The sequence below is a fragment of the Mirounga leonina genome, unplaced genomic scaffold (genome assembly GCF_011800145.1).
Source record: "Mirounga leonina isolate KUSES-001 unplaced genomic scaffold, KU_Mleo_1.0 Mir_176, whole genome shotgun sequence".
Classification (NCBI taxonomy): domain Eukaryota; kingdom Metazoa; phylum Chordata; class Mammalia; order Carnivora; family Phocidae; genus Mirounga; species Mirounga leonina.
Window position 1 is genome coordinate 8,700,592 of NW_023270454.1, and position 8,726 is coordinate 8,709,317.

Below are 8,726 nucleotides of genomic sequence, written 5' to 3' on the forward strand. Positions count from 1 at the left end.
TTCTGGTCTATGTTGCTTTTAAGGTCTCTCCTTGCTTAGAGGACCCCTTTCAAGATTTCTTGTAGGGCTGGTTTTGTGTTTGCAAATTCCTTTAGTTTTTGTTTGTCCTGGAAGCTTTTTATCTCTCCTTCTATTTTCAATGACAGCCTAGCTGGATAGAGTATTCTTGGCTGCGTATTTTTCTCATTTAGTGCTCTGAATATATCATGCCAGTCCTTTCTGGCCTGCCAGGTGTCTGTGGATAGGTCTGTTGCCAATCTAATGTTTCTACCCTTGTAGGTTACAGATCTCTTGTCCCGAGCTGCTTTCAGGATTTTCTCTTTGTCTCTGAGACTCGTAAGTTTTACTATGAGATGTCGGCGTGTTGACCTATTTTTATTGATTTTGAGAGGGGTTCTCTGTGCTTCCTGGATTTTGATGCCTGTTTCCTTCCCCAAATTAGGGAAGTTCTCTGCTATAATTTGCTCCATTATACCTTCTGCCCCTCTCTCTCTTTCTTCTTCTTCTGGGATCCCAATTATTCTAATGTTGTTTCGTCTTATGGTATCACTTATCTCTCGAATTCTGCCCTCGTGATCCAGTAGTTGTTTATCTCTCTTTTTCTCAGCTTCTTTATTTTCCATCATTTGGTCTTCTATATCACTGATTCTCTCTTCTGCCTCATTTATCCTAGCAGTTAGCACCCCCATATTTGATTGCACCTCATTAATAGCCTTTTTGATTTCGACTTGGTTAGATTTTAGTTCTTTTACTTCTCCAGAAAGCGTTTCTCTGATAACTTCCATGTTTTTTTCAAGCCCAGCTAGTATCTTTAAAGTGATAATTCTGAACTCTAGATCTGACATCATACTAATGTCCGTATTGAGTAGGTCCCTGGCAGTTGGTACTACCTCTTGTTCTTTTTGTTGAGGTGACTTTTTCCATCTTGTCATTTTGTCCAGAGGAGAATAGATTAATGAGAGAACAAAATGCTAACAGGGTAACAACGTCCCCGGAAAATATACTCTAAACAAATCAGAAAAGACCTGAAGCAGTGGGAAAAGAAAGGGAAAGAGAGAAAAAAGGAAAAAGAAAAAAAAGAAAAAGAAAAAGATAAAGATAAAAACAAACAAAAACTGAACAAAACAAAAAAAAAAAACCAGAATATGATCAAATCTGATCATGCTGGTATATAGATCAGTGCCACACACTAGTTTTTGGGTGTATTTTGGTCTGTTAGAAGAAAGTACCTCCCCAAATTTTAAGTTTAACCATTTTTTTTTTTTTAAGATTTTATTTATTTGACAGAGAGAGATACAGCGAGAGAGGGAACACAAGCAGGGGGAGTGGGAGAGGGAGAAGCAGGCTTCCCGCTGAGCAGGGAGCCCGATGCGGGGCTTGATCCCAGGACCCTGGGATCATGACCTGAGCCGAAGGCAGACGCTTAACGACTGAGCCACCCAGGCGCCCCCCCCCAAAATTTTAAAGAAAGAAAAACTTATATATGTACAAAAATAAGGGTTGATATGATGAAGGGATGGAATATGACTGTAAAGATGGAAATTATAAAAAAATTTATAAAAGGAATTGCTAAGAAGTTGTTTGAAAAAAGAAAGAAGAGGATTTAAAAAAAAAAAAGAAAAGAAAAACGAGAGAATGTGATCAGGTAGGGGAGTAGAAAAAACCATACACTAGAGATTTAGGGTATATTTTGATCTGTTAGAAGAAACTATCTCAAAAATTTAAAGAGAGAACAACTTATATATATATGCCAAAAATACGGGTAACTACTCTGAAGGGATAGAATATGATTCTAAAAATGAAAAATAAAAATGTTTTTTTAAAAAAGGGATTGATAAGATGTTGGTTGAAAAAGGGAAAAAGAAAAATTCAAAAAAAAAAGTTAAAAAAAAATTAACTTTGAAAGACTACAGAATCATGGTAAAAAAGCCATGGATTCTATGTGCATTGTTCCCCTAGCGCTGGAGTTCTGCCGTTCTCATTGATCGGTAAACTTGGTCTTGGCTGGCTGTTCTCGCTGATCTTCTGGGGGAGGGGCCTGTTGCCGTGGTTCCCAAATGTCTTTGCTGGAGGCGGAATTGCCCCGCCCTTGCCTGGTTGGGGCTAAGTAATCTGCTCGGGTTTGCTCTCCGGAGCTTTTGTTCCCTGCAAGCTTTTCCGTACAGCTTTGGAGGCGGAGAGTGAAAATGGCGGCCTCCCAATCTCCGCCCTGGAGCCGAGAACTCAGGGTCCCGCTCCTCAGTGCGCCCCCAGAGAAAAGCCGTCAGTCACTCCTGTCTCCCCGGTCCCCGGCCTCACTCCATGCTCACCAGGCCTGTGACCGCGCGTTTCTATCTCTGGCACCCGACCCGGTGTGGAATCTCCAAACCCAGCAGATCCCTGCGGTTCGCTCCCGCGCCGCTCCTCCCAGGGGAGGAAGGGGAGTCTCCCCAGATCCGCCGCTTGTTGGGTCCCTGCTGGAGGAGCAGTGGCCCGACTGTGCTGTGGATCATGGTTTATGACAACCCCGAGTTGAGAGCCTGCGCCTGGGCTCTGTCTCTGCAGCCGGCTTCCCCAGTCCGATACCTGGGAGCTCTGCCACACTCAGGCACCCCCGGTCTTTCTGTGACCCTGAGGGTCCTGAGACCCCACTGTCCCGGAGGGTTCCACCCCCCGCTTAGCCACCGGAGTGACGTCCCTCAGCGGAGCCGACTTCTAAAAGTTCCGATTTTATGCTCCGTGGTTCTATCACTTGCCAGAAGTGGCCGATGGAGACCCCCTCCCCCGCCGTCTATCCTCCTGAATATCGCCTCGGATTCACTTCTCCTCACGTCCTACCTTCCAGAAAGTTGTCGCTTTTCTGTTCAGAGAGTTGTTGCTCTTCTTTTCTTCGATCTCCTGTTGAGTTGTAGGTGTTCAGAATGGTTTGATCCCTATCCAGCTGAATTCCTGAGGACAGATGAAATCCAGATCTCCTACTCCTCCGCCATCTTGCTCCGCCCCCTCCTGAGCCTTTTTTTTTTTTTTCTCCCACCTAATAGACTTTGGAGACTTTAAAAAATATCTGTGCATTGAAAGTTTCCTTGTGCATGTTTATACCTTCCAAATATTCCATTGTATATATGTAGCATAATTTATTTAACCAGTCCTCTACTCAAGGGCATTTAGGGCCTTTCCAATCTTTTATTTTGAATAATGCTGCAATGAGTAACTTTGTATATATGTTATTTCTTAAGTATGGCCTAAAGGATACATTCCCAGAGGTTAAATTACTGGGTCAAAGGGGACACTTAGTTTTAATTTTGATCTATGTGCCCAAATTCCTTCCACAGGGGATTGTACCTAATTTATACTTCCACTGGGGAAGTATGAGAGTAGTTGTTTCTCCTGGGGGATTATTACATGCTTCTTATATGTGGCTTTGAATTTTTCTTCAGTTGTTTTAACTTGGATGTTGTCCTCCTGGTTAGATAGTAAGTTTATTGAGAGCAAGGGCCAAGCGTTTACTGCTTTTGAATCATCTGCATTTATAAAATACTGTCACACGGCAGCCTAGGAATACAATAAATTTGTTTGCAGTGTGATTTGGAAAAAGAATCCAGTTAGATCTTAACGATAAAAGATTTCCGCACTTGGTAAGAGTTCAGTTGAACTGACTTCTCCCCACCCCCAAAGTAATTATGAGGCTTGTTTCATGTAGTTATGTAATGAGTCCTGAGATGAGGTGCTTTGATCTGGGCTTATGGGAGGACCGCACGCGTATGTGGGCTTCTATCCTGGAACCCAGGGTCATTCTGCCAGAGTCAATCCGGTGGTGCCTCAGCATCAGCAAGTCTAACTGCGTGCCTGTCCTGTCATCTCTTTTCCTTCACATGTGCTGGTGCCTGCCCCACAGTAAGCAGGAGAACAAAGAGCTGCTTTTAAACTTTTTGTGTCTACTGCATATGTAAACATTACGTCACTGTAATCTAGCTCTCCTATATCCTAGTAGCAAAAATGTACTGATTGTTCCTTTGTTCTCTTGATGTCTACTCTGTTGGCTTCACCCATATATATTGTCCCGTACTGGCACCCAGGGGTCTATAGACTTTTTGGCTTGCACATCCTCCAGAGGGATTCTGTAAAATTACATGCCCCCCTCACACGTTTATAGGCTCTATCTAAAATTTTAGGTTTAAATAGTTGTGAAGGATATGTTTTATAGTTTATTGTCAATATTGACTTTAAAAAACAATTGCTGAGTATCCATGTACCTGCATACATTTGTGTGTTAAGTCATTATATACACACACACAAGATATTTATTGATCAGTCATACCAAGAAAATATCCTGTTTCTACTTTTTGCTTTTTTTTCTATTCCTATCTTAATGGGGAGGGTTTTCTTCTCTTTGTTTTGTTTACATACAATGATATCTGTCAACTTTAGGTGTACAGTTTGATGAATTTTGGTAATTGCATATAATTACATAATTTCACCACAAAAAATATTCATGTTGAGGCTTGTGTGTGTGTGTGTGTGTGCATAATACATGTGTGTATTTACATACCGTGTGAAGCCTCAGCATAAATATAAACGTGCATATATGTATGCACGCATGTATATGTGTATGGGTATTTATTAAAATATACACACCTAAATGTAAAGTCTTAACATGAATATATGCAGATCTATCTATATAATATGTTGGGTAAATGTAAACACACATGTATGTATGGTACATTTGTTCTAGTGCACATATAGGGCGCACACACACACTGATATATCCCTATTGAAGCTGTAAATTATATAAAAATATATTTATATTTTGTGTACATATATAAATAATGTATATAATACAATGTAAAATATAAATGTATTTATATGAACTATAGATGCTAAACTATAGAGCATTAACACAAATACATAGATAGGTCGATTGATCCAGATGTATGTGTATACATGTATGTGTATGACACACACACACTCAAAACTGTGACATTATTCTTTTATATGTATACAGAGGAATCTAATGGTGTTTAATACCCACCGTCATCCAATAAAACAATACAGGAACAAGCTCTCCTTTAAACATCAGAAATTATATGTCATTTCCTTTTTTTCTCTGAATTTGAATTTCCATTCCATTTCCTATATGGACTTTTCTCGTGTATATTTTTATGCTTGAAAATCTTTCAGTGGTCACCCTATTGTACTGCAATAAATATATATATATGTATTTATATATATATATGTTAATATTTTTATTTCCTTTGACTGTACCTCCTATGACCATTGAATAACCTCTTCTGATGGAGTTATCATTATAATTATTAGCAATATACTTGGTCAAAACAACAATATACATTTCAAACCTGTAAATAATTACTAAATGTAAAGTTATATTTTAGTGGAAATATATCCTTTAATGCGAGAGATGGGCTGTTTACCACAACGAGGTTACGTATCTGGGCTTGGTTACTATTCACTGCTAGAGTGGGTCAGGGTTCAGTATCAATCGTGTTTCTCAGTGGAAATGCTGAGGAATCTTGTTCATATGAAAAGAAGATAGGAATGGAAAGAATTGTCTTATAGCACTCTCAGTTAATTCTTCGAGCTCCTCTGAGCCCCAAATCCTATATTGACCTATTGTCAAAAATCATTTTGAATGCTACGTCTGCAACTCTCTTAGGCCTCCTTCAGTTTTGTTGAACCCAAGGCATCGGAAACCCCCCGACTTGCACAAGTGCGTGCTACTCAGTCCTTACAGCTGTTTGTTGCCTCGGCACCAACACTGGTGTGCCCAGTCTTTCTGTTTGGTGCCCAGAGAAGTGTGCCATGCTGAGATTGTCACAGGTGAGAGGTGTTCTCATCCTTCATAGAGTGGAAGAAAGCATGTTGGGGAAAGGAAGAATCTGCTCCTGCCGCACAGGCAAAAGCTCAGGCAGGGAAATTGTTGAATTTAGGTTGCATGTTTGTGTTGGGTATATCACGTTGCGTACTGATTCCTTAAACTGCTGGTGTCTCATCCCGTGTCAAAGGTGTTTGCATCCCCCCACTTGAAGACCACTATTTGTCAAAACCCCTCATTTCTTCCACTTTACAGGGTCTCCTTTAAGCCCCCCTCAGTGGAACATGTTTCAGATAGAGGCTATGGTTGTCTCTTTTTTTCCGCAAAACTGCTGGTCCAGGCTGGTCACAGGACTGCATACACTCAATCTCTAGATTCTCTCTAAGCTTAAAAAGGCAGATGCCGGAATTTGGCTGCTCCAGTGGATAAGAACTATGAAGAGACTCTTGGGAAAAGAAGAAGAAAATAAATGAGAAAATCCCGCTGTCTCCTTATCCTTTCAAAATACAAGTGGGGCCTGAACTGGTGTTAGCTTAGTCTTCTATCTTAGCACTGCCAACAGAGTGAATGTGCTCACTTGTCCATTTAAGTGGATTCTCAAGGCTGATACACAGTGAAAAGTAAAATTACATTTTATAGCATCTGTGTACTTGTTTAAGCCATGGATATTTTCAGAAGGGTGAATTTGATGTTTAAAATCATGAGAGAGGGCGCCTGGGTGGCTCAGTCAGTTAAACGTCTGCCTTGGGCTCAGGTCATGATCCCAGGACCCTGGGATCAAGCCCTGCATTGGGCTCCCTGCTCAGTGGGAAGTCTGCTTTTCCCTCTCTCTCTGCTGCTCCCCCTGCTTGTGCTTTCTCTCGCTCTCTCAAATAATAAATAAAAAAATAAAGTCATGATAGATATACACCTAAAACTAATACAATATTATCAATTATGTCTCAATAAAAATAATAAAATAAAATTATAATAGATGTTCCGTTGAGTGATGGAAAAACAGTTACCTCACCACAAAGCTAAAAAACAGTTTGGTGAAATTGGATAGAAATATAGTTGCTGGGGGGGAAAAGAAGAAAAAGTCAATTCCATAACTCTGTTATGAATTTATGAATATGGGCTCTTTTATTTTTTTATTTTTATTTTTATTTTTTATTTATTTTTTTAAAGATTTTATTTATTTATTTGAGAGAGAGAATGAGATAGAGAGAGAGAGCATGAGACAGGGGAGGGTCAGAGGGAGAAGCAGACCCCCCGCTGAGCAGGGAGCCCGATGTGGGACTCGATCCCAGGACTCCAGGATCATGACCTGAGCCAAAGGCAGTCGCTTAACCAACTGAGCCACCCAGGCGCCCCTGAATTAGGGCTCTTTTAGAGATGCTTGCAAAAGAGGCAGAAGCAGGATGAGTAAGCTTATGGGGCTTTAATACTAAAATATGAGTGTTTATTTTATAGAAAGAGCTGTTCACTTCAGATAGTCAACATCTCTATCTGTGACAGAGTGACCACTAATAAAAATGCACTTGACAAATAACTGATTCGAGAATGAAGAGAGAGAAGTGAAATGGGATTTGGCTGAGTGTCTTAGTCTGTTTGGGCTTCTATAAGAGAACACGATAGACGGGGTGACTTTTATAGGCTTATATGCCCATAAAAAAAAAAAACAAAAACAGGCATTTATTCCTTAGAGTTCTGGAGGCTGGGAAGTCCGAGATCAAAGCAACGGCAGATTCGCTGTCTGGTGAGAGTCTGCTTCCCCATGGATGCTGTAACCTCACTACAGAAGGGGGCCAGGGATCTTTCTCGAATGTTTTTGTAAGGGCCCTAATCCCACTCATGGAGGGCTCCACCCTGTCAAAGGTCCCACCTCCTAATACCAACCAACCCACTGGGGATGAGGTTTCAACACTTGAATCCGAGGGAACACAAACATTCAGTCAATGGTGGTCTGCTTAGGTAGCTTCAACAACAGAAATTTATTTTCTCACAATTCCGGAGGCTGGAAGTCCGAGACCAAGATGCCAGCATAGTCAGGTTCTGGCAAGAGTTCTCTTCTGTGCTTGCAGGCACCCCCTTCTCCTTGTGGGTTTACATGGCCATTCCTCAGTGCGTGTATATGTGGAGGGAGAGATTGAGATCTTTCTTCCTCTTCCTATAAGGCCATCAGTCCTATCAGATGAGGATCCCACGTTTTTAATTAAGATTTTATTTATTTATTTATTTATTTATTTATTTATTTATTTATTTATTTGAGAGAGAGAGAGAGGCAGAAGGAGAGGGAGAGGGAGAATCTCAAGTGGATTCTACGCTGAGCGCAGAGCCGGACGTGGGGCTCGATCCCAGGACCCATGAGATCATAACCTGAGCTGAAACCAAGAGTCAGATGTTCAACCAACAGAGCCCCCCAGGCACCTTGAGGATCCCACTTTTATGACTTCATTTAACCGAAATTACCTCCTAGAAGCCCTATCTCCAACTACAGTCACATTGGGGGTTAGAGTTTCAACGTATGAATTTGGTGGTGAGTGGGGGCAGGTGGTGGTAGCAAAATTCAGTCCGTAACACCAGGAGTCAGAATATGAGGGTTCTAACCAAGACTCTGCCACTAAGTGGCTATGGTCCTGGTGGGCATGTCACTTGGTTGTTTTTCTGGGTTTTAGGGCAAACGTTTTGGTTATGGGGAATTGGTGATCCATTCCCTGGTAATACCAGACCCTGAATTGAGGAACAAGTTGCATTTTGTTCACTGTATGTTTACTTTGGCAAAAGAGAGGGCTAATACATTCAAAACTATTTTAAAAATTTTGAACACTGAAAGAGAATCAGGAATTTTTAAGGCATTAGCAAGAAAAGTTCAATTTTCCAGAGAGTCCTCTGATAATTAGGATTTTATAGTATGCCAGCACCAAAAGTATGACAA

At 41.0% G+C, this 8,726-nt stretch overlaps 1 protein-coding gene across 4 annotated transcripts in view; it reads left to right on the forward strand.

Moving 5' to 3' along the window:
* EXTL3 (exostosin like glycosyltransferase 3) overlaps positions 1-8,726 on the forward strand; it is a 155,622-nt gene that overhangs the window by 28,562 nt on the left and 118,334 nt on the right. The window lies entirely within an intron of this gene.